Source organism: Gallus gallus, chromosome 14 (assembly GCF_016699485.2).
Source record: "Gallus gallus isolate bGalGal1 chromosome 14, bGalGal1.mat.broiler.GRCg7b, whole genome shotgun sequence".
Classification (NCBI taxonomy): domain Eukaryota; kingdom Metazoa; phylum Chordata; class Aves; order Galliformes; family Phasianidae; genus Gallus; species Gallus gallus.
The window spans coordinates 4,217,513-4,243,916 of NC_052545.1; the positions used below are offsets into that span (position 1 = coordinate 4,217,513).

General features: G+C 52.4%; 1 protein-coding gene across 13 annotated transcripts in view; it reads right to left on the minus strand.

Annotated features, from left to right (window-relative positions):
• Positions 1-26,404, minus strand: part of RNF216 (ring finger protein 216) — a 63,783-nt gene that overhangs the window by 12,951 nt on the left and 24,428 nt on the right. The gene's annotated exons all lie outside the window — the stretch shown is intronic.

Genomic DNA, 26,404 nt, shown 5'->3' on the forward strand with positions numbered 1-26,404 from the left:
TAAACAGCTTAAAAGCAGGATGTGGACACACATCCATAGAACAGAGGTGGCATACGAGCAAATATTTATGAATTTAACCAGAACAGCTGAACTAAATTTAAAGCAAGTGACCGAACTCTCTTGTGCTTATAAACTCTCCAGCTAGGAGGCTCAGCCCGGCTGGTAGAGCTGCATGGAGCTGTGGAGGCACTGCTGGCAAAGGAGCTTGGACTGACACTGGGACATAGTTGATGTTTTTCGTTGGCCGTCCAAAGAAAACATAATTTTGTTTTGGGTCAAACAAGAGATTTTCCTTTAATTTGAGGAAGATTAAAAAACATCCAAATCAAACTTGGAAGAAGCACGTGTTTTGCGATCCAACTGTTTCATCTTCGGGATGGCTGGGACTCAGCCTTTAAATCCAACCTTCTCCCCTGGCAGGAAAACCATCTGGCTGCAAAGCATCCTCCCTGCCTCCACCACCCCGCCAGCCTTGCCCTGCTCCACTCGCACCACCAGAGCACTGAGACATCCTTTAGGGTGCGTTACCTTCTTCTAACAAAGAAACGGGCATTCAGTGAACATACACCACAATTAGCTGCTGTCTGATTGAGTTCTGCTCAGCTCTCGGCCTCTTCTCTGCTCAGGGACACACGTAGGCAGCAGAGTGCTTTTGATCACCCAGCAGACAAACAGGACGGAGACCAAAGCTTCCAAGGAAGCTGCCCTTAGGAGGGTGACAAATGTTGACCTGTTTGTGTTTGTGCTCACCGGGAGAGGCCTCACAGCTTATGCTTTCATCTCAGGAATTAAGGGCCCCTCGTGCAGCTTACCAGACAGGACACTTTTGTACCTTGCAGGGCACAGGGCTGTAGGAAGAGGAGAGCCAAGCATCCCAAAGTGTCACAGGCCCTCCCTCCCCTTTCAATCACCACTCAGGCCGTTCCAAGATCAGAAGTGCTGGATGGCTGTGCACACCAAGGGTTAAAAGCAGCCACTGCAGCCCTGCTACGCGGAGCCACTTTCACATGCCAGCAACAAAGACTTAACAGCTTTTTGCCAGAAGGGCTGGCAGGCGCTCCAGCCAGGAGCCTGCGATTCCCAACTACTCAGCTCCAGGAGCCCCTTTTGCTGCTGAATTAGATGTCCGTCTGCAGCAGATGGTGCTGCTCGGGGTTTGGTAGCAAGCCCTCCCTTTGCCTTTTGCCATTACCACCACCCTCACTTCCAGTGCCACGGTTACTTAAAACAACGCCTTCCCCTGAGCTGCTGCTGCCTGCCCAACAGTTGTCTCCTACACCTGGGAAGAAGGATTCCTTGACAGCAGCCGAGGAGGAAGGGAACAGGCACAGCACGCAGCGTCCCAAACACCCTGCATTCCTCCCTTTGGGGTGAGCACCGTGCAGTCAATGCCATGGTGATGGGTGATCCACGCTCATGGGGTCCTGCCCATAGGGAGCTGTGGCTGAGCACCACAAACAACAGAGCCCCACGGCTTCAACTCCTGACCCCGGCCGGGTACACCCCACACCAGGTGCAGCCCCTGACCCTGCTGTCTGCTCCCAGATTGAGATGAGACAGATGTGAGGATGCACGAGCTGCTACCGGAGCTCCACACAACTCCCCTCCCTGCTCACCCAACACAATGGCCCATTGTTTGTGGGTACAGGAGCTCCCATTGGATCCCTCTGCACAAAAGCCTATGGTTCAGGCAAAGGGAGCCGCTCCAACGCCATAACCGCAGCCACAGCCATCACCTGAGAACAGCAGAACAACCTTTTTTACGCTTCCTGGAATCAAATCTGCTTGGCTGATGGAAGGTTCTGCACCCCTCATGTAATGATCTCGACAGAACTTCCACAGAGGGTTCTTTTATTTCAGAAGCAGCTTTTTGCTCGATAAGGAAACGCACTCCGCCATTTCCATATTAATGAACCTAAACACACAGTAGGATGGCTGATTTTCTGCAGCCGCCCTACATTATCTCTATTGTATAACCTTGGCACCAAGACAGGCTACCTACCACACAACAAGGCAGCTCTAAACCCGCACGGAGGGGAAATGCATCCTTCCCAACCCCGCAGCTTCCTCCCCCAAACCCAAGTGGCTGCCCAGCTTCTCCTTCGGTGCCTGCAGAGCAGGATGCAATGCTGGAAAGCACGCTTTACTTGGGTTCTAGCAGCATTTCAGTTCAATTCCTCATGAATCCACTGCATTTCTCCTGCAGTTCCCAGCCCACTCCAGCAGGCAGGTACAGTTATACAGCCCATGCTTCAGGTTAGGAGGAGCCTCGGCGCTGGGAGCCGTGCACGGATGCAGGAGATTAAGCATCTCCCGCCCGCTGCATCTGCCCCAGCCTGGCAGGCAGCCTGGGACAGCCCACGGGGCGCTGGGCCGGGACAGCAGAGGGGAGGATGTGATGGAGAGGGTGTTCCATGGCTCTGTAATCTCCTCGCCGTGCAGCTGTTAGAGGCAGAGCTCTGTTTCCTCTCGCCGGCCGCCAGGAAGCAGCCGGGATTAACACAAACACGTTTGGGTTCAGGAGGATCCTTTGTTCCCAGGGTCAGCAGCTTTCTGTGCTCGGGGCAGCCTGAGCTTCGGGCATTGCAACCTTTGAAGGCCCCTCTTAATTGCCCCTGCACCTGAGGAAGGCGGAAGGAAGCGTGTTATGAGCACGGGCCTTCCTCAGCACTTCCACCGCTCCTCGCGCCGCAGACGCTGCAGTTTTAAAACACAGCCCAAACTCATTTTCTTTATGACTCCACCCTCCATTAAAAATAACCCTGTGAGCTCCAGCCCACGTATGGGGGAAAAAAGCCCCGAGCCCTCAGCACCGCCCCCCCAGCCCCACGCTGCTGCCAAGCTGGCCGAGCTGCACGGGTGGAAACAGAGGATGCAAACAGATCAGGGGCTGTTTGCACGGCCCACAGCATTCCTGCGTGCCTGCTGCTCCTGGAGGAGTTCACACGAAGCCATTTACTGACTGAGCAAAACGCAAAGAGGGGCGGCCAAGAAATAAAAACACGAGAGAAGCTCAGTGTAACCAACAGGCAGCACACGGGGCTGTCATCGCCGCCCTCCAGCTCGCAGCGGTGGCTCTGAGCAGAGCCCATTGCTTCCTTAACTCTCCATATGCTGCTAATTAAATCCTCCCGCTGCCGCCCCGCGGGGTCCCCCAGCCCCTGTGGTTGGACACACGGGGATGCTGCTGGCTGTGCTCCCTGCTGTGAGCCAAGGGGAGGCGAAGCGCATCGTGGCCCTCCGACGCTCGCTGAGACCCAGATCGATTCCCCGCTCCTTCCTGCTCATAGAGACACAATAGAGCAGGGCTAACCTCAAACCAGCCAAGTTTTACTCCAAACCAGATGTGAACGCAATAGGCTCAGAATAGCAACTCCATACTGTGCTGGTTTAATTAAAGGGTGGCAGCTCCCAACCAGACGAGTTAACGGGAAAGCACGGAGAAGCACACAGCCTTCCTCCCCACCGAGCGCCCACTGCACTGCCCTCATCTAAAAACGGGCACAGAAGCACCAACAAGCTGTTGTGAGCAAGCTCCTGTAGGGCTCTTCCAGGGATTTCCTATACATTAAGCTGGGATAGAGAGGATACGACCCAGCCCGAAACGATCCATTGAGGAGAGCCAGCTTTATGGGCGTACAAAGAGAAGGGACCGCAGCTCTGCGGGCACTGCTCCAAGAACTGGCACTGCTCCCACGTGCACAAAAGCCAGGCGGTGTGGCAGGACGGGTGAGCAGTGATGAAGCAGTTGTTAAAGGAAATCAACGCGGGGTGGTTTCCTCCTCCTCCTCCTCCTCCTCCCAAAGCACCGTTCCTCGGGCAGCGCTGCCGCTCAGCGGCTGCTGCTCACACGGCAGCACTGGGAGAAGCCCGGGGACACAGGTCTGCCTGCCTTGCACAGCCCTGGCTTATTGCAGCAAGGAGAAATACAGCAGAGATGCAAACCTTTACTAGACTACTAGTGTCTATGGACGTGCCAGAGGGCAGATGTAAACGGAGTGCTGTGGGTGATGGGGAGTCAAAAGCTGGATAAGGAAAATCCACATTTATACCCGGCACACGTCAGCTGTGTTGCATAAAGCTCTTACAGCCATATATCAAACAACGCTACCAAAAGTGGCAGATCCAGCCAATATTCTTGTTAAACCGAGCACGTCAGGCCCTCACCTTCATGGCACAGCAGACACGTGGTGCCTTTCTGCTTCCAGCAATGCACGTGTAGGGTGAGGGTGCCTACAGGACACAGGCAGCTCCTGGGGTCCGTGCCATCCAAGTCAGTGCTTGGCAACTCCTGCCCTGCACCTGCCTGAGGCGGTGGCACACTCACATCTGTGCTATCCACAATTCGGAATCATGGAGGTTGGAAAAGGCTTATCCAGGATGGCCAACCCCAACCCATCCCACCAAATGGGTTGGGTGACACCAAACCAGTTCCCTTTGGAACACCTCTGGTGCCCCACCGCTCCCTGGGCAGCAGTGCCAATGCCTCAAACGCTCATCCAGAAAAGAAAAGTGCCCCTAATATCCAACCTGAACCTCCGTTGGTGCAACTCAAGGCCGTTCCCTCTCATCCTACGTTTCCCAAAACATCTATCGGAAACCCAAGCAAACTTTTTCTCCCCCGGAGCTCAGCCCTAAAGGCCAGATTAGCAGCGGTTTGGTTGTGGTAGTCAGGCACCCAGAGCAGAAATATCTGCAGCTTCACACAGGACGTGCTGTTCTGCACCAGTATCACAGAGCTGGTCACAGGGGAAACTGCTACATGAGAACCTGCTCGCCTACCAGAACACACTCAGGATAAGAAGAACAGCCCTTCTGCTGAACAGGATGGTGTTTTCATTTTGTCTTTAAAGAACCCTGAAGAATTCTGGCAGTGCAGGTAGGGGAGCCCAGCCCTCCCTCACTTTACCAGGGTGGGTTAAACACAAACTTCATGCTGAACACGGTGTTGAAATCAGCACACCTGAATGCACGTCGCTCTGTCCTAGGGCAGGAAGCTACAGAAGCCCAGAACATGCTATTGGAGCCCTGCGCCTAGCTGTTAACCACAGGCTGTAGACCTGCAGGACTGACTGCAGATAACAGCTCTATGCCTTCCCGGCCACAGTCAATAATTAAATACCAGTGGATGGGTTCAAAGCTCTCAGTGCTGACCCTCCCGCATCACCCCCTGCTGCAGATTGCCTCTCTCCATTTGGCACAGGAGATCTAAGAGGTTATCTGTTTAATCCTATACACAGCCTTGCACAAAATGGGATGCTGCTTCCAACAGCTTGTGCTCTAAATCAGGAAATCTAGCAGGGCTAAATAATAGCCCTGAGGTGAGGGTGGCTGTGGGGTTAATGGAGCAATGGGACAGGGATGCATTCAGCTGTGCAGACGAGCAGCTGGCTGTGAAGGATAGCGCCAGGGGTTGCACCCAAAGATAAGACGATGGTAACACCTTATCTTATTTGCAGTGATATCTGCTAACGAAGCATTGCAACTCTTCAAGGAGGAACAATCACTGAAGTGAATTTTGAAACTTCCCCCTTACAGCACCACATGACAAAGCAATCCCCCACCTCGCCCCATGCAAATCCCCACCCAGGGCTGCAAGACAGCCTCTCCCAGCCCCGCTGCCCATCCTCCTCGCTGCTCTTCCCCCCTAGGATTCATTATGTACAAAAGGATCACGCAAGGAACCCACTTCCAGATGTCCTCTTCCATCCACAGTCGCATTTATGTGACACACCTATGGCCACTTCTAAGGAGCCTCTGCAATATGGCAATCCTGACAGCCATTTAGCAGTGTCAGCACAACTCCTTTCCAATCTAGAGCTTTTTTCCCCTTAAGGGCACAGCATACATGAATGCTGCAGGTCATTGCAACACATGGGATGAGAGATGAGAACTTTGTAAGCAGGAATGCTACGGCAAAACGGAACCTCAGGAACTGCAAGGCCAGCTTGTTTTGCCAGGGAGATTAACCTTGGAGGAGGGAAAGCCCCACCAGTACGGCGCTCCTAGCTTTAAGCTAGTCATAATAATAAGAAGAAAAATACTAATAAGACACAGAGAGGCAGCACGGATAAAGAACTACAGGAAAACAAGAGCAAAACGCTCCCTGATGTCTCAGAAGTTCGGCTGACTTTTTTTTTGCTTTCATGTCTACACAGCACCGAGCTCTCTTACCCATTCCTCTCCATACAGGCCGTGTGCTGGCACTAACGGGAGGACACACAGCCCCTGACTTTGGGCTGTACAACACATAGGGCCTAACAGACAGCCCTACAGCACTGGCAGCTATAGCACTCACAGCAGTGAAGCAGAGCAGCCCTCCGACCTGCACACCTCCCCCTTCCAGCTTCTCCACCGTGACAGCGCAGCGCCCGCAGCCCATCAGCCACGCCACGATAAGTTGGTGCTAAAAGCATAGGCTGAACCAGCACAGCCTACGAGGCTTCATAAAACCCAAAGCACCATAAAACCCAAAGCACGGAGCAGAGCAGCACAGGGACGGGCCATACCAGGCTGCTTCCCACAGCACTATTCAAATGCCTGCTAAGTGAGAAGAACAGACATCAAGCAAATGAGCACCCACCGCAACAAAGCCCAGCAAAGCATCAAGGACTAATCAGGGAAATGGATGTGTGAGCAGCTGACCAGTTCCTCTTTCAGAGCCCTCAGCTGTCATTTTCACTCGCTCCTGTGCCTAAAGCACCCATGAGTCCACACCAACAGCTGGCCTTGGGTTTGTTCCCCATTGGTGCAGAGGTGGCAAGGGAGCCCCAGAACTAAAGCCTCAGGATGGCTTTCCAGGCTCTGTGACAGCCATGTGCTGCTCCAGAGCTTTGGAAGATGCAGCATGCCTTGCCTGCAGGAGCAGGGCACCGGATGGGAGCTGCTGCCAGGGATATTTAAATCATCATCTCTTTGGACTCGCATTTTTTAACTGTGGGAGAAAGATCCGTGGGTTTGGAATAAGAGTGGGACCACCTCGGGCCTGCATAAAGTAAGGCTAAGCTGAGCTAGCCCAGAAACAAAAGCTGGTAATGCAGCAAGGCAGCGTGCTTCCCTGCAGCCAAGTGAGAGCGGGGAAGAGCTGGGAAAACGAGACCAACACTGAGCTCTGCAACCCTGACACGTGTGCAGAGTTCAGCGTCACTCCGAGGAAGGCTCAGCTGAACAGAAGTGAGAAGGGAAGAGAGAGCTGCAATGCTTTTCGTTGTGAAATCCCAAGTAAAGCACTTCCCTTCCTGTTGTGCTTACAAACACTGATCAGAAACACTGGTTCCTCTCCTCTCCCCTGTTTCACTGCAGCACCGAAGCAGTTTAATTAAATGCACTGATGGATTATTTGCACGGCCCGACTGCTCCATGAAGCAGGGATGTTGCAAGCCTGCTTTCTGCTAAAGACAAAAAACTGTGCAAGCTGCCTCATCTCCGGGGATCTGCTTGAGAAACAGCAGTAATTCCTGAGCAGCAGCAGCGGCAATTACTGCCACAACCCAACCACACCAGCAAAATCAACCAGCGTATTTCACACTGCACGATCACTGCAGGTCAGGTTTCCACGGAAGGGTCCCGGCTCGTTCAGCAGGAAAGCAGCTCCCACTGCCCTGCAGATGGAGTGAGCAGCACTGTTTCTGCTGCTGGGATGGGCTGTGCTGTACTGTGCCCTGTGGGGGTAACCCAGCACTGACACAACCACAGCGTGGGACACAGAGAGATGAAATCAATGCGTTTGGCAGTACAAACAAAGTATTTAGAAACAGGACTGGTTGTGACCATCTCCCCGCAGCCCCAGAGCAGTTTACAGATTCTGTTCTCTTTTTCCTTGGATCCCTATTGTATAGTTAAGGGGAAAAAAAATGCACTCACAAACACGCTATTGTTAAAGCAGAGCTGAAGAATGTGCATTTGCTACTGAAAACCATTTCCAAGCTGCTTCACCATCACAGGGGGAAGCATTTAGCTCCCACAGACCAGCTGGCAACCACGAGGACGAGGTTTTCCATGTGAACAACCCTTCCTGCAGCCGGCTGGGAAGGCATCCAGCCCTGAGATACCTTTCTGGGAGCTGTTATCTGCCACTCGGTACGGGACCTGCCACGTGCTGAGATGTGAGCCCACAGCCGCTGCCTTGGATACCCAACTCACTTGTTCAGAGATGCACAGGGGGTGACACAACCTGTTGGGCCAGCTGAGAACAGCCCTCCTGCTGCCTGCTGGGGGAATGGGGATGGGTTCACTTACCAGGTTCCATCTCGCTTGGGTCTGCAGCCATTGGAAGCAGAGGAGCTCAGCAGCAGTCCTGGGAGCTGGATCTCCCAGCCAGGTAGCCTTTTATCTCCCAGTTCCAGAGTTCAAGGGTTGAATAAGAACTGAAACTATAGCAGCAACCAACGTGCTTCACTGAGAAGAAACGAGAGCTGCTCCACTTTAAAATGGAGCAGTTGAAACGACTGCCAAGTAAACCATTTGCATTTAAGTCGTGAAATGGGATATGAAGCACTTTGCAGCGAGAAACAGGAGAGTCACTTTATTAGAGAAATACTTTTAAGGCTCAAATTTATCAAACCGTTCGTGGCCACAGGTGATTTGTAAAAGACATTACTGGCTAAGAAAGTTGGCTTTTGGCTCACCAGCACCATCTGCAATTACCACCCAGAGGGACGTTACCTCTCAGCTAAGGAGCGAAGCCAATGCCCATGGCCTGCACAAAGACCACATTAAATTCGGTATAAAACAGCTCCTTAGAGGCCAGGAATAAAACTATCGAGATGTCCACAGAAGGCCAAGGCACCTCATTTGGTGCAAAACACTGCACGTAACCGTCACAAAGAGGGTATTGTCTTCATATCTAGATTCAATCAGAGCTACCTAGGCTCCATCAGACCACTCTGGCTGGGCAGATAAACTTCACCCCACGAAACTGAGGGTAGTCAGGGCTCCTAATTGCCGCCTTAAGCAATGAGGCCAAAGCTTAAGTGCCTTCCTCAAGCAAACAAACCCAGCACTTCTGGGTAGATGTTGAAACTGGGTTTATTTTAGCCCAGAATTTGCTGTGTTGCAAATCCCATCTCCACCCGGCGGGAGCGGGCAAAGCCATCCCCTTCCCTGCCCGCATCCACCTCTGACCCAGGATTGTGCTGGGAGGAGAAACCAGCAATACTGGCCATAAAAGGAAAAGACCCATTCTGTCACATATCTACAGAGGAGAGTCAGCGAGGAGGAACTTCAGCCACTTCCTTAAAACAACGGAAACACCACAGGCCGCCACCGTCACTGCAAGGATTGAAGGGTTTTCCCCACTTCCCGCAGGGATGCACACGGATGAGGACACCGGAGGAGCACAGCTGACTGCTTTAAGGGAGACCGAAGAGGAGGAAAACAAAAGGGACGGCAGCAAACAGGCATGAGGACAGCTGGCACGCACAACGAGGGTGCACAACATCAGGGGGGGACCGAACGCCTCCTTCCACACAGCCCTAATGGTGCACCTCCTGGAAAACGATGTGTGACAAGCTGAGAATCTCATCCAAATCAGGAATGCGTTCGCCCCTATAGTTAGGGCATGTTTGTGTTTGCTTAGCAAGCCCACGTTTCTTCCATCTGATATCAGTCTGAATTCCTGAGCTTAAAGCATGCTTGTTTCACACATAAGAGCAGGCAGGAGGGATTTGATTTAGAAAGAGTTTGGGGTTTTTTAATGAAAAGGCAAAACAGTGTTTTCTTACCTTTACGCCACGCAAGACAAGCACACGTTAACCTGCCTACACAGCATGAAGGCTCCACGGCCGTGCACTGCATTTCGGACATACCCAGAAGCTGACGGCACAATTCCATGCTTCGTTCAGCACTGGTTTCACTTTCAGAATCATCTCAAACAATGCAGCAGGAGTTGGGTGAGAGCCATAAAACTGCTTCTGAATCCAGAAGCAAAAAACGAGCCCGAGCTTCACTCTGTCAAGTCCCATTAGCTGAGCTAATATAAACACGATGGCATTTGGGGAGAAAAAGCAGCGAGAAGGCTCCAAGACATCCACACTTTGTGGGGGAGGCAGCCATCACTGCAAGAGCAACACAGCTGAGGCTGTGTTGAGTGAAAGGGAAAGCAGCACAGCTTCATTCTCAGTGCCTCAGAGCTGCTCCCCTCCCGTGGTTCCCACGTGCATGATTGAGGGGCAGCCCCTCACCCAGCACAGCCTCCCACAGCAGGTGCTGTATTTCATCCCGTCGTCTTCCGCCCCAAAAACTGCACAGAACTTTTGTCACGCGAGGCCACTAAAAATAAGCCCTTAAGAGCCCTGTTATTTTTACGCAGTCACAAGAATCACTGGATTGCTTCTAATTACCCCCATCCTTCCTCGGAATTTCTATTTGTGCTTAACAAGACACAACAGGCTGCCTCACCAGCGCAATCAGCCACCTCTTGATTACAGGCAGCTGGATAGCTTTGGTCTCTCCTCATGAACAATTCTGGGAGAACGACAGCTACAAAAAGCCAGCGTTAATGTGTTGCTTGGGGTCTGTGGTAGAAAGGGACAAGCCTACAGCCAGGTGCCAGAGCTAAGTGGAAACATGCCTTGCAGCAGCCACGCTTAAGCCTACAGCTGGAGTTGGACTCGATGATCCTCATGGGTCCCTTCCAACTCAGGATATTCTATGGCTCTTAATGAGAATCCACTCCACCTACACAGGGTCAATGAGGAGATTCCTAAAGAGCCCCAGGAGCAGACCTGGGTCTGTCGGCATTGCCTGTCCTTCCCACACAACAGCCCTGCAGCCTCCTGCAGACGTAGACTTTCCCTCCAGACAGTGGCAACATGGAGGAATCTGCTCCAGGCACAACAGCAGTATAAATAGCAAGCCATCTGCACCGTGCTGGTGTACCAGCCTGGCAGCTGGAGCCTTGCTGGTAAACACGCTATCAGAATGTGCACATTCTCACAATATCTCTGATGTTGCAAGTCAGCAGAGAATTATTACTGGAACTCATTACTACACGTCCAGAAATTTGCATGGAAAGCTTGCTGGATGCTTACTCACATGATGCATGGCTCCTACACAACATCCATAATGTTCCCTCAATGCCCCAAAGGGAAGAACATTTCCAGAACTGATCTCTGCAGCCTCACATCCTCCTAAGCCCCACCTCCTGCAGATGGAACTCACTCTATTTCCACTGCTGCCATTCCACACCACCCTTCTCCTTTGAAAAGCCCCATGCTGGCACCCAGAGAGCAATCCCTTGCGATTGATGTTGTGGCACATCAATATGCACATCTGGGTACTGGGATGGATGCTGCCTCCCACCTGTCCTGGGCACCACCTGCATGTGGCTGTGCTGACAGCTCCTGCCATGTGGGTACAGCCAAATCCCCTCCTTTCTACCGTTGCAATTACATCAAGTTTCCCCATTCAGGCAAAGAAGAGAGCTTACAAGGCATCTTTGCACTATTTTCAGTGATACCTGTTGAAATCCAGAGGTTGGTTTGCAACAAGTCTGAGCAACGCAAGAAAGATGACAGCAGGCGTAGGGTTATTGGTGGTGGTTAGCTTTGGGTTTGCTTTTTTTTTGGAAAGACAGCTTAAGAAAAAGAGGAAGATTGCTGGAGAAGAGCAGACGGAAGAGCAGGGCTCTGGAGCCCTCTAATGGCAGCTTGCTATCAGCTTCCCAGAGCAGAACCCCACGCACATGCCCATAGCAGCTCTTTGTAGACAAGGGTGTAGTGCTGCTAGGATGGGCTGGGAAAGAATATAATCTAGCTGAGGCTGAATTTTGATAACACACGCGTTTAAAGAAGAAAGAGCACATTCCCAGCTGCCTCACTGCTCCTGATGTGTGCACGAAGGCAACATACAAAAAGCAACAAAGCAACACATGAGCAGCTCTAAGGCAATTCCAACACCTCCTGCTGCAGCACTGACCACCTCGGGCTGGGGTTAAGGGACTGGTTTCGCACAAACTCCATCTCAGCAGAGCCACAGAGCTGCCAGCAGTGGGTGGGAGCTGAGCACGGCACTGAAAGGGTTACAGCGATTCAACAGCAAGGAAATATTTATGGAGGAAAGATGCTGAGCTGTGCACGTTTCCAGGCAGGAGATGGTTTTAATTTACCTCTTGCAAAGGCTGTGATTATTTGCTGCTGGTTTTTCTTGACAGCAAGGCTTGGAGGCTCACTTGCTCCCTCTGCTGTCACAGCTCAGCAGTCCATCCAGAACAAAACGCTCCCGAACACAGAACTAAGATCCCTCCCTCTGGGCACCCCAGCCTTGGGACCAGCCGTGCTGCCCCGGGGAAAGCAAGCCCTGCCTCGCTGGTCTGCTCACATCACTCCCTGAGGTCCAGAACCCCACAGGGCCCCATAGACATAAAGGAACCAGCCTTCACTACATCTAAAACCATCGCTTCCCAACTCGTGCTGCCTCCCCAGGCATTTAATGCTAGAAAGACATCTCATACGTTCCTCTCCAGCCTCTCACAGCCTTCTCCTTCGCTTCGCCTTTGTATTTATTCCCCAGGTAGCAGTGACTGGATGACAGAATGGCCTTACGTTGCACTGGGGGAGGCTGAGGTTGGCTATTAGGAAACATTTCTTCTCAGAGAGCAGTGATGGAGGTGTTTGAGGACTGAGAAGATGCGGCACTGCGGGATGCAGTCAGTGGGCATGGTGGGCTGGGGTTGGATCTGGGAGGGCTTTTCCAACCTCCACGATTCTGATTCCTTTCCTCACAACCAAGCTGCTGCTGGATGCCGGCACAGCACCGGAACAACCAGCCTGGCAGGATCCCTCTGGACCCACGAGAGCCAGGTCTGCAGGCTTCACATTCCTGGATGAACAAAGCACCTTGAAAGGAACCACGAACATCTGCCTCGACTTCCTGTTAATCACACTGACAGAGCTATTAGGGTTACTGAACCGCCGGTTGATAAGCAGTGGAGCGTGGTGCTGGAGTGCATCAGGGGATGACAGTAACATCTCACTGATGGGGATGCCTTGGTGACCCCCACTAATCCACCTGGAAAAACTACTGGGAGGGAAAAAAAAAAGATTCTTAGAAGGTGAAACAGGAGGTGGAGTGCTGCTACATGCACAGGCATCTGTAGGTGATGCTAAGTGGAAAGCTGCAAACAAAAGTACAGACAAGAACCCAGCCCAGGACCTCCCTGCACGCCCACACCTGCATGCACCAGCTCAGAGCAGGAAAACAACAGACCCTAGCTAATGCCATAACCTTTCCCTCAGTATATGCATGCAGAAATGACTACCCATGGCGTGCAACAGCAGCTGCTTAACACAGCGTGCTGAAATGAAGGCTGTTCTGCAGAGTTCAGGCTCAAAGTGGAGGCACAGCCATTACCTACAGCCCTTTTCATAGAGATCTCTGATTTCTGAGCATCAACACACTGCTGGCTTTCTTAGCAGCAAAATTAGTGTGACTGAGAGCGTGGTGCCTTCTGCTAGGAAGCTGCTGACACTGTATTACGTTTCCAGCACAGGAAGACAAAGGACACACAGCAAACCCCCTATGGACAGGGTAACCATTCTGCACCACGGCTGGCACTTTGTCTAAGAGCTCCCCACACACCTCCCTGAGTTTGTCCCGAGGCTCCTCCATCACATGGGTTCCAAGAGCTCTCCCGTGGCAGCACTAATTAACACACCATCAGGTGCCCAGGAGAGCACTGCCTACAGAATCCAGGCTCCCACCTCCTGCAGTCCTTGGCTGTCATTCAGCCTCACCTGCTCACACCTAGGCTGGCTCAGCCTGGACAACCTGAGAAGCAGCTTGAAGCGGTGGGGCTACAGATTCGAGTGGTGCTAAATCCATCGGTTTCAACCCAGAACAAAGCCAGGAGTGACCATCAAACCATGGCATCGTATGACACCATCTTCTCCCTGTATCAAAAGTTCCATTTACAACTAAGCTAAGATTTAAGATCCACCTTAACCAAGGTGTCCAACTCGACCCAAAGGCTGACTCCAAGCACAGGCTCAGCCCAGCTCAGTGCAGCCTTACTGCTACCTGCTGTGCCCATCTCCAATGGTGCCCATTCACACACAGGCTCACCAGTGACCTCACAGCACTTCTCTTGAAAGAGTTGGCTTCAACAGCTTACTGGCAGGCAGGATTTCTACATCTCACAGAATACTTTTTAAACTTCAAGTGTCTTCTAGCTTCCTGTCATTCTTAACTAAGAATCAGAACAAAACAGTGTAATTAATGCCACTACACAAAGAAAGATCTGCTTCCTCTGACTCCATACACCCCAGCATGCAAGTCCAAGGACTCCAGCAGCTGTCCTGCTAATTAAGTTGCTTTCTTCCACTTCTCCATGGTGATGTGCTGAGCTTCAGAGTGGCTGTCCAGCTCAGATTTTAAGGACAGCACCTTAAAGAGACCTGAAAAAGGCAGAGCACAAAGCAAAGTACTGCCTGCAGTACTCCAGGCATAACTCTGAACAGCAAGCAGCCTGGAGGAAAGCAGACAGATCGTGGGAATTCTGCATCTTCCCAACGAATATCTGTAGTGAGCCCACGTGGGAGACAAGTGAGAGAAGGTGGGTCTGTTCTGGTATATTGCACAACTTGTTGCACACGAGCACTGTCCAAGCAGAGCATTCAGTAAATACCTTTCAGTTCTGCATACCCAGACCAGTGAAGCCAACCTTCCCCCACACCCTGCAGCTCCCCGGTGCCTTTGGGCTTTGTGGCACAGGGGATGCATAACCAGCATAAAGAACAACCAGAAAAGCAGAGCAATGGTGCAGAGCAGCAGCAGGGCAGCACGTGGTATGGGCACACTGATAGTCATAGTCCTTGCACTGGGAGTTTCTGGGCACCAACAGATACCCATTGCTAAAACAAAGTGAAGAATAACACTCAGTATCACAGTAACAACATCTGAGCCGTGTCTGGCCATGGCAACTCCCCACACGTAACAGGATGCAGGTGAAGGACAACATCTCGTATCCAACAGCCACACCATTTAACTTTCAGGGCCTCACAGGAGGGAATGGCAGAGCTAAGAGCCCCAACTAAAGCACAGCAGCTCCTGCAGCTCCGGCCCTCCCATTGCTCACCCCAGCCCTATCCCAGCAGGATGCTCCAGCTGCCCTCGCTGTGCCGGATCTGAGCCAGCTGCGATCGGAGAGCACACATGTGTGCATTCACACGTGGCCATGCACAGCTATTGCTGCCCAGTCACGCTCCTCCTTTACGAGCTGCACACACTGGGAGTGAGATATCCGATTTTACACGACGCATTTTAAAGTATCTACTTGCAGAGTGAAGGCATAAGGAAGGCAACTGCAAGTGTCACTGCGATAAGAGCCCTAAATGCAGATGAAGAACCTGATCCACACGTCTGGGGAGCATCCCAGCCCCCAGGAGCATCACCTGCATTTCCCCATGCAATCAGTGATTGGAGCAGGAAAGGCCACCTTGAGAGCAGAGACTGTTTCTGAGCTCGGGGTCAGTTCTGCCTCTGTGAGCAGAGCTTTGCTTTCAGAGGAGAGGCTCGGGCAGCTGCATTCGGTCTCCTGTGCAGAGCAGGGTTTAGTCTGGCAGATGGAGATGCTCAGCAAAACTCATTAATCTGTTATCACTTTCACCCACCCACAACAATCCCAGTGGTCTGAAGTCATGGTTTTCTGACACAGATCTCCAAATCTATAGCTCGTACAACAGCTGCAAGCAGAACCGAGTTCCAGGAAGGACAAAAATAAAGCTCCATTTAATTACACAGGTCAGGGTTGATCAAGATGGATCTCACTGAAAGACAAAGTTACCTCTGAGAGCATCCAAACGGCTTGGCTGTGGTACTCTTTGCTCCACACACCTGAACCACACCACAGAGGGCCCAAAGTCACGGCCCAACAAAACACTCTCCAGGAGCCTTCCTTGATAAACAGCCCAGGTCTCGAGTGCAGGCAGCACGGCACAAAAACAAGTCCTGTTCACATAACCTCATCTCACCGCCCTCCGCACAGCCCCAAACACGGGAAGGGTGAAAGCCAGGGCTGAAAACAACTGCAGAGCTGCAGAAGTTGGCAAGCAGCTGCTCGGAGCGAGTTGGTGTCGTGCCTATCTCCATATCTAGAAAGGTTCGATGCGCTCATTCCGGGAGGCCAAGGGGAACTAAATATAGCAGCGGGAGCCAACTGCTGGCAAACAAAGGGGCACGGGATGCAGCTACCTGAACTCCGTCCCGCTCCGACCCGTTCCCTTGTTTGGGGAGAGCACTGGGATTGCACTCGGAGGGATAACTGCGCACGTAGGCTTTAGGATGGAGGTGTGGCAGTAACACCAACACGCTCACCGGGGGGATCAGCTCTTTCAGGCTGTTTGTATCTTTCTCCCCGCTCCGACATCTGCTCGCATATAGGTGGGAGCATCCCCATTTCACATGCCAGGAGCCAAGGACGGCCTCCAGCAGTATTCTCAGCAGAAGAGCAGAGATGCGTCCAAGAGCATCTGCTTTGCTTTAACCTCTGCCCTCCGAGGAGGGCCCAGAAAGGGAACAGCCTCCATCTGCAGCAGGCTCTGCTGCTCCGTGTGGGGCTGGGCACCGTGGTGGCTTTCAGTGCAGAAGAGGCCTTGGGGAGAGATGCTCACCTCTGTGTCTGAACGGCACCTCCGCCACCAACAGCCCACGGCGCTGTGTTTCCAGCAGCAGCCCCAAAGACAGACCCCCATTTCAACGGGGCTTTGAGATGTAGCTTAGAGGCACGCAGGCTTCCAACAGAAAAAGGAAGTCAAAGCAGCCCCTTTTGAAAAAAATAAATAGAGCAATAAAGCGTTATCTTGTTGGCAAAGAGGAGGTTACAGCGTTCGGCTTTACGGGAAGTCAGTCAGTTGGGCTGGAAGGCAAACGGACTTCTCATTGTCTAGAAAAATGCTGCTCTTCACTTCCTTGGGTTTTTTTTTTTTTTTTTGATACAAGATTTGTTTTTAAGAGCCGTGGGATCTCAAAACGGTGCCAAGTGTGCTTTGCTTCTGACCCCTCACTGCTTCCCTGCGTGCCCTGGGAGGTCCCAGCAACCGAAACGTGCCTGATGCCATTTCCCCATTTATATCTCAGCCGCCCTCCTCCACATCCCGACAGACGGACCCACAGACCTGTGGGGATGGCAGAGGCAGTGCCCTCCCGGCACTCAGATGAAAACCCTCCCTAAGCCTCCCACCCTCTATTTGCCCCTTTTAAAGCTGCTGCAAGGCAGCTGAGCAGCTAATGGGTGGTTGCAGGCGCAGGGCTGCCTGCAGGATGCAGCTCCCCCCGCCTCGTATTTCGGCACTGATTTATGACAAGTGGACTCACGTTTCCATTAGCTGCAGCTCTCTCGTTTGACCCCTCTGCTTCGAGAGGCGGACTCGGCATTAAACTCCCATCAGCTTTCAGTCCTGCTGACCTCAGCCCCAAAACGCGCAGTGATGTTTTACATCAGCCCAGCACATTCCATTAATGCTCCCCCGGCTCAGGACCAGCAGCTGCTCTCCTCGCACCAGTAGGGGCACAGACACCATTAAGCATCACCTCTGCTCCAAAACCCAGCCTGCAGTTGCCAGCCGTGGCTGGAGGTGCCCAAGGCCAGACTGGACGGGCCCTGGGCAGCCTCATCTGGTGGGGGGCACTCAGCCCACAGCAAAGGCTGTGGTTGGATGATCTTTAAGGTCCCTTCCAACCATTCTAGCATCCCAGGACTCTAACCAGGGAAGCCCAACAGCTCTTAAATACCTCTTCACGTAGGGGCTGCTCTCTTGGCACTGCTCACAGCGAGTTCCCACCACCTCAAGGAGGTGCTGCTATAGAAATCCCAAAGATTTTTTTAAAGAATCACAGCATCGTTAAGGTGGGAAAACACCACTGAGATCACCAGGTCCAACCGTCAGCCCATCCCCACCATGACACCAAACCAGGGCTCTCAGTGCAACTTCTCTATGGCTCTGGAACACCTCCAGGGACCCCCCCCCCCCCCACTCCCCAGGCAGCAGTGTTAGTGCCTGAATACTCTTTCTAAGAAGACATTTTTCCTAGCAGCCAACCTTCAGCAGCTTCCACCTCCAACAGGAGCTAAGCTGTGGAAGAACTCCCATTACACGTTACTCCCATTGTTCCAGCATTAGATGTGCATTAAATTAACCCCAACTCAACCCCGCTGGTGGTGACTGCAGTGGCAGCTATTAGGGTGGGAAGAGAAAACACTTGCATGCGCTCAGCCTTCTGTAGCACGCAGGGGATGAGTGACACAATTTGCAGAAACCCTCCAAGGTGGCAGCAGCTCTCAGATCAGCCCATTCCATCGCAGAGTTCAAACACCGACTTAAAGCGTTTTCTCATCTAATCCCCTTTCAACCAAAGATGAGAAAAACGAGCAGAAGAGGAAGGAGCTGGCACAGAGTGAGATGATTCAAACCACTCCTTTCCAGTTCCTCAATTCACCTGTTAGGGGACTCCCATGGCTGGGAATTTCAGTCTCTGGAGCAATTAAAGGAAATTAAATTCAAGGAATGAGGCCTTATGCACTCAAAGCTTCATTAACCCCGTAACCTTTTAACCAAATACGTGAGCATGAAATTTTGGGTAGAGGAAGCGTTTGCCTTCCTGACACCGCTCAGTTTTAATGGCAAGTCAGTACTTACCTCCTGCAGAAGAACGCTGGGGTCGCAAACTTTGGACCTCTCCTGCTCCACAATGGTTATGTTAAAAACGTGGTGGGAATGACTGTGCTGAATGGAGTGCAGCCCCACCACCTGAAATAGGAACCAGCATTCAACCCTACACGTTGGCTCATCAGTGAGAGAAATAGCTGGGCGGCCCCACCAAGGGAGACGCTCCAGGTTGGAAGGGACCTTAAAGATAATCCAGCTCCAACCGTGGGCTGGGCTGCCCCCCACCAGGCTGCCCAGGGCCACCCATGGCCTCGGACACCCCCAGGGATGGGCACCCACCGCTCTGGGAGCAGTGCCAGCACCTCACTGCCCTCTGAGTGAAGGATTTCTTCCTAACATCCGACCTAAATTTCCCCTCTTCCAGTCTACAGCCATTCCCAGCAGGCTGCCACGCTGGGACCAGAGCCATAGAGAAGGAAGCAATACAAAATCCCTTCCCTGGTCTCCAAGTGGCTCTGTAAGGAGCCTTGCCACCCCGTGCTGCCTGCCTTGCCAAGCCACACACCTCATGCCCATCACTGGGTGAGCTTATTCACTCCTCCCGTGTGTGAGCGGAGAGAACAGTAACAATTCTAGAATAGATCAGACTTCAGTTGCTTGTCTTTTTCCCCCCTCCTCCTTTTCTTAAGTGTCTTCTGGGGGAAGAGGAACTGCCTTCTGTTGCCAGCACACACTACTTGTATCTGCATTTTAGTGCTGACCTACGGATTTCAGCTGTTTTAACTATTTCAAAGATGACAGCAAGGAAAGCATGCATTTAAAGAGATTGCTTTCTTCAAAACCATCACATACCATAAAAGCCATATGCTGTGCAGCCCTGTGACACTTCCCTTCCCACGTGCACCCCACCACACACAAACATTTGCAGCAATGCCTCCAAGGGATGCCACAGCCCTGAGCCGACGCTCTGCCCAATGGAGCAAAAAAGCACAGCCCCATTAACCAGCAGCAGGACGGACAGGCAATTCCTTATGCTTACAGCAGCCCATTATTTGCAGGTTAATTGCTGCACATCCAAAATAACGTTCTCGTTCTGATTTCATAGCAGCCATATTCTCTTATATGGAGCATGGAGAGCTGCTTGCTGCTGTAGGATGCCCTTGGTACTCCCAAGGACAATCTGAATGCACTGAGCGTGACAGGCTCTTGCTGAATGTGAAAATAAAACATCACTTATGCTTCCTCAGCCTTTGACACCAACAGAAGGGGCTTCGTATTACAGCCCCGCCAACAAAGAGCACATGGATGCTGTGGTGTTTGAAGTGCTCCCGGGCAGAACACAACACAGCCCCTGGAAATCTCAGGTCTGTTAACCCTTCGCTGTGTGCAAGATGGTCACCTCAAGTGCACGTGGCAGAGGAGTGAGGAGGACACGTGGTGAGCACACGCGAGTGTGCTGCAGCCAAGGGAGGCTGTTTCCAATGCAAACCTGCACACACATGGAGTTCTGCTCTGCACTCCTGATACTATCGCTTTACGATGACAGGATTTCCCAACCCAGTTTCTATCTTGTTCCTCATTCCTCTGCTCCAAGTAGTAATTAGTAATGCCAGCGTTCTGGCTGGATTGCTACAGCCCCATTAATAATGCAAGAGTAGTAAGGGAGAGAGCAGGAGAGGCTTGAAGGTTAAAAGCAATAAGAGAATGCATTCTGGGGAACAGCAGAAGGGAGGGAGGAGGAAGAGGAGTGACAGCCTTCTGAGATTATCAGCTGCATACCTCCAAACATACCATTCCTTTCAGGTGGAAACAGTGGGTGAGTCAGTCACGCCTAGCTAGGAGATAACATGTGAACGCCAAATGACACACCGAGGAGATTATTACCAAAGGAGAAGAAACCTTGTGTTTCACCTTCCCTTTCCCCTGGCAGCTATGCTGCCTCACCACTCGCTGTCTGCATTTCTCCGTTACTCACCATTCCAAGGCCAGAGGCACTGGGCAGCCCATTGATGACACACGCTGATGTTTCACCTCTCTGGAGGGCGTTCTGCAGAGATCAGCCCACACCTGCCCGCTCGCTGCCAGACCTGTAGTGCCCATAGTCACGCTGCTCACGGTGCAGCTCACCCTGTGGCTCTGCTGAAGCTTTTTATCTCACGTGCTCTGGACCTGAAATAGGTGCTGGACAGTGGTAGGCAAACCAGCATCCCCTCCTGCTTCTAAAGCCAGGGAGTCTCTTCCAACACGAGGGGCAACTCTCCCTCAACAGCAATGGCCCCATCCCGCTGAGGCACCAAATGAAGCTGTCTTCCACTGGCTCAGCTGGAAGCTGCTCCCCACCTACATACAGCACAGAAATACAAGAAAGCAGGAGCCTCTATGTCTGGTATTGATTCCTCAGCTGTTCGTGCTGAGTGGAAGCAGGCCACAGAGGCTGCATTGCCTGCTGCATGCCAGGCATCCTGCAGCTCATCTGGGCTCGTTCTGCTCCAGCACAGCACAGCACAGCAGGCCTCTCCTGAAGGGCCGTGCAGTTGCAGTTTTCTCAAGGATGTGCACAGCACATTAACTAACTTAAAGGTCATTCAGCAGAACTGACCAGCCACGCCACTTCTCCCCCAGGGTTTGGCATTTCCACTTCATTCAGTGGTGCCGGGCCTCTCATTAGTATGTCTGAAACAAAACAAGACAGGTGCTGCTCCCATTAGCCCAGGCTGGACTTGCATCGCTCTCCCAGCATATATTCCCATACGTCCACGTATCAGTTATTACTTCACACCAGTACAGCTCTCTCTTTCAGTGCAGAGAATTATTTCCCAGTCCTCCAGCTCAAAGGACTGCCCGGGAGGATGGAATGCCAGCAGGCTTATTGGGATGAGCTCATGAAAGAGGGACAAAGAAGGAAAAGGCTGAAAAGATCAGCTTCAGAGCTGCATGGCTTTGTCAAAGAGCCCATTCAAGTATCACTTCCTCTGCAGGGAGGAAGTGAGAAGGGCTGGAGGTCCTCTGACACAGCCAGCTTCCCCTCCACGACAATGATATAAAAGGGACCAGTGTTTGAAAAAAGAGGAAAGCAGGCCAGCCCTGAGCATGCTGTGACCAAATTAGGAAACAAACTCAATTGACGGCCTCCAAAATGGACATCAGCTGCAGCAGCGCTGCGCTAGCCCAGGAAGTCTGATGACTGTGTCATCTGCTGAAACCCGTTTATGTGCAAACAGAAAGGAGAAGCAAAACATCTCCTCACGCTGCATAGCTCAGGTTATGGCATGTGGGTGCTCTGGCCCCAAGGAAGAGGCAATCATTCAGCCACCCTGCCACGGAGCTATGCAAAACCTTTGCTGCTGACTCACGGCCCTCCAAAGATAACTCTGCCCTGGAAGCACTACGGTACAGGACAAGGTGTGTGCACAAAGTCTTGTTGCTGTTGGATTGGTGTGTATTTTATTTATTCTTTAGTGGTTAGCTGCGGCAGATGAAGCTGAGGTTAGAGAGCAGTGATTACTATGAGAGGAATGTGAGGGGGAGGAAAGAGAGAGGGAAGATGCAGCATCTCAAGTAAGGTCAGAACAATGTTTTCAAATTGCCTTGGAGAACAGCCTTTTTCCATCCCCTCCAATCTCCATGTCCACCACAGCAGCAAAATGCTGACCCCACTGTGATGCTCTGCAAACACAGGCAGCACCGGGCAGGGTTCTAACCCCAAACTCACCCCTGCTTTTGGCACTGGGAGGGCACCTCCCCAGCAGTTGGACTTGATGAGCCTCGTGGTTCCCTTCCAACTCGGGATATTCTATGCCCTGTCCTGAGCTGACCCCGCAGCCCCAGGGCAGCTCAGCACCATCACTACCCGCAGTGACACAAGAGGCCAGGTTACTTCACTGCTTGAAAAAAGTCAAACCAACCGAGCAACCCGAGTGCTCTGCTCCATACAGACGTTTAGGGTTTCTCCCTGTTAATGATCACCTTACATTACTCCCCCTCTTCTTGTTGTTCCACTTCACGCGGGGAATAACACTCCTCTCTTTCTCTTTCAAAGGAACCCAGGAGAAAAAGGCCAAGTTCACAGCTGTGGCAGTGGGTCTGTGGGCCCCGCTCTGCCTCCAGCACTGCCTGCAGGTACGGGCAGCCCCATCTAGTTGGCCATGGGGCAGCTTGACATCTGCCATGTTCTGACCTAAAGGGGGGCAAGCAGGGCTGTGGGAGAGGGGTGAGATGCTGCCAGGTGCCATTATACAGCCCAGGCTGAAGTTCCCTACCTGCACAAAGTCACATCCAGCCTGTTACCTCTGGCCCTTTCCTTAGAGAAGGGACAAAGCTGTGAAGGAGAACAGCACTGTCTCTTATGGACCCGGACGAGGTACTCACCGGCCAGGAAATGGCAGCAGAATTGCCTTTTCCCTGAATGGATATTGCTATATAAGGCAGAAATGAAGCACAGGAGTGAGCTTTGTTGCTTGAAATTGCACTGACTTACACAGTCTATTTTTAAGAGAGACCACTTTGAGCTCTTGCTTTCGGCAGCACTTTTCTTTGTCTCCATCAAGAAATAGATACCCCATTTACACTGACCTCTTTCTCAGGCCCACTTCCAACTGGGGCTTCGCCCTCTCCTCTGTCAGAGCCATTCATCACATGAAGCATTTCCAGATACTGCTGCATAAACGGACCTGACCTTGTAAAAGCAGCAGCACCTGAGCTCCCATGGTGGAACCTTCCAGGTGAGCTGCTGGCACAGCACCTGCAGCCCACTCCCATGCATCCCAAAGGACGGTGGCAGGGATACAGACAAGGCAAGGACTGTCTTGGGCTCGGGAGACAACTTGGGTGCTGTTTCTTTCCCTAGATCTCCCTCTAGGTTAGAGAACAGCTGCCAACACAGCAAGCAGGCACACACCACGATGCTGGGAAGCAGCAAGAGCCCTCAGCACACAGCTTCCCCTGCAGCCCCCTAACAAGGGAAGGGCATGGCCCAGCACAGGCTTGGGATGAGGAGACCTCCTGACTCTCAGCACTCCCCACGCAACTTTGACCCTACACAGACCAACGGGATGAACCACCTGGTTGGGCACGCGCACATTCCTGAGTGGGACTGTACTTTTAAGGCTTTGCTGCAGCAGGAGCACCCTCCTCTTATCTACCTTCCTTTATGACTTGGCAGTGAGGTCTGACAGGGCGTTACCTGCCGCCTGCAATCACCTCAGCACCCTCAGCCACCTTCGGCCTCAGTCTCTCCCTCTCGCCCATCCCTTTGGGCAGAGATACGGAGATGACAGGCGCTCCCATCGCTGCACTGCCGCCAGCAGCAGCGCCGCTCGCCCCGCCGCAGCGCAGGGCTCCTGCTGATGGCTTTCAATGTCCTTTTATGGAAGAAAAATGAATCGCCTGCCCAGCCACGAGTGCCTCCGAGCCGAGATGACAGACGGAAAGTTGCCATTTGTTGTGGTTTTGGCAGCGAGCGAGCAGAGCGCGTTCCCATGCGCGGCACTCGTTTAAAAGGGGCGCAGCAGAGGCACCGAGCCGGAGGAGAAAGCTGGGAGCTGCAGAGCTGCAGGTTTCCAGGCATGCGGAGCCGAGGGGGAGGATGGCAGAGTCCTGAAAAGAGCCCTGAGCCTTCTGCTGGATCACACAAGCTGGGGATGGGCTGCCAGGCAAAGGCACACGCAGGCCTGAGTGCTTTTGAGTGCTCCATTCCCAAACCCCACCAGTAAGAGAAGCAGCAACGCCGCGCTTTTATTTCTTCCCCATCCCCACAGATTTTGCTGAACCACATTCACACAGACATGGGAGGAGGGGAACTTCAACATGGGAGATGGGCCCTAAGGTCATTGCCACCAGGAAGAACTGACAGGGCTTTGCCATAAGCAAATGCCATCGTCAGCTCTGCTCTCCGCTGAAGCTGCAGGGCTAAGCCATCAGCAACAAGCAAATCCGAACAACCAGGTTTCAAGGAATAGCATACAGAGAGCAGGGATCAGAATGGCTGAACAGAGAGTGAGACAGGACCAGGGGGGCCTCCGAAATGTTTGCAGTGCTGTCAGGAAGCTGAATGAGACAGCAGACTCCCAACAGCTGGAAAAACATGTTGCAAAGCAAGGAGAACCAAGTAATTCTCCACATGCAAATCCTATTCTGAGGCATTTGGGACAAGCTCAGTTGCCCCATAACACCCCATAGCACACCTGTAGCTGGATCCTAGGTGACAGGGGTTGCCTTGTTTTGTGCCTCTGGATGAGGCACAGCTGCGTGCCCCATTACTGCAACAGGTAGGGAGATCACAGAGCCTACAGCACACCCCATTAGCTGCTTCCGTAACCTTAGATCTGGTATGCCACGATTTCTTATTTCAGCAAGAAATGCTGCTCTCATTGAAGTCACTGTAAACCATACAATGTGACTTATTAGCATGGGCTGTGGATGCAGCATTAGCACCCTGCTAAGAAAAGCCATGTTCAGACACAGCTTGCTAGGCAGAGCTCCATACAAGCTTAAACCTGTCTCACTCCCAGCAGAAAATGAAGGTGAAGAGCAGCTGGGTGCATCTGCTCCTAGCCAGCACCTCAATCAATCCTGAGAAATACCAGCAGCTTGAAAAGAAGTCCTTAAAACGTCACCCCTCTGTTCTGCAATTTAAAAGCACTCACAAAGACTGCTGTGCTCAGAGAGCCCAAGCCAGAGACACAGAGGTGATGGAGGGGGTCCACCCCACAGGTGCATTGACACCCCCTTCTCCAGCACAGCAGCTGTGACACCCAGCAGGCAAACTCATTCCCTAAGCAGAGCCTCATTAGCAGGATGCACTGCAGAGCCCTAAGAACAGGAGAGGCAGCTGCCCCATCCGAGGGCAATGCAATTTAACACCGCAGCCATGTGTAATCACCTCTTTGCATCCAGCCTGCAGACAGCTTGGTTCAAATTAGCAAAAATCCTAAGGCACGCAAAGGAGTTGGAGCTGGAAGTGCAAGCCCTTGTGATGCAGCTGTAGGATTCAGCTTCAGGTTTTGAGCTCTTCAGCACCCAGAGGGCCAACACTGCTTCATGCACGCACGATTTCCATGGCAACAGCAGCTCTCACCTCCCCATCTCCAGGCTGGCTGAAAGCCCCGCAATGCTTTGTGCTGAGACTGCAAAGAGGGGAGAGCCCTTCCCCGGCCGCAGCACTGCGCTGGGATGGCAGCGAGCAGCTGGGAACAAAAGCTTTGTCTTCCTGAACAATACAGGACCCTGGGAGGAGGGAGGCAGAGCAGAAGTAAAGGGTTTCCTTTTCTGGTGGGAAGCAGAGCTTTTCCCAGTGTGTAGAAGTGCACGCTCACTTCCCAGCGCTTCAGAAGTCAGCAAGCAACTCCTGTCTTCCGTGGTTTTACCCGGCTGCCAGCTTTGCTATGTCAGAATGCAGAGAGGAGAAACACGCATGATTAGCAATGAGAAATTCGGGGTAAGATGGAGGCTGACCGAGCTGGCCAGCAAGCCTGATGCTGCCGGGAACCTGCTCTGTGCACACAGCTTCTGGGAACAGAGGGGCACTGAGCAGAACCCCAAAGCTCCAACGGGCCCTCATGTCAGCCTGCCGAGTGACAGCTGCCTCCCTTCCCCCCCAGCTCAGACAGCAAACATGCAGTAGGTTGTATTTGTGGGGTAGCTGGGGCAACAGCTCTCCTTCACTAATTAAGCTTCTCCTCCTTGCAGTCAGCAATATTAAGATTCAAGCCGTGGCCACCTCAGAAAGAGCCAAACTTCCCTCGGCACAGCTGGAGCCTCAATGGCCCCAACAGATGGCACGGGCTCATCTGCATGCTCCACGG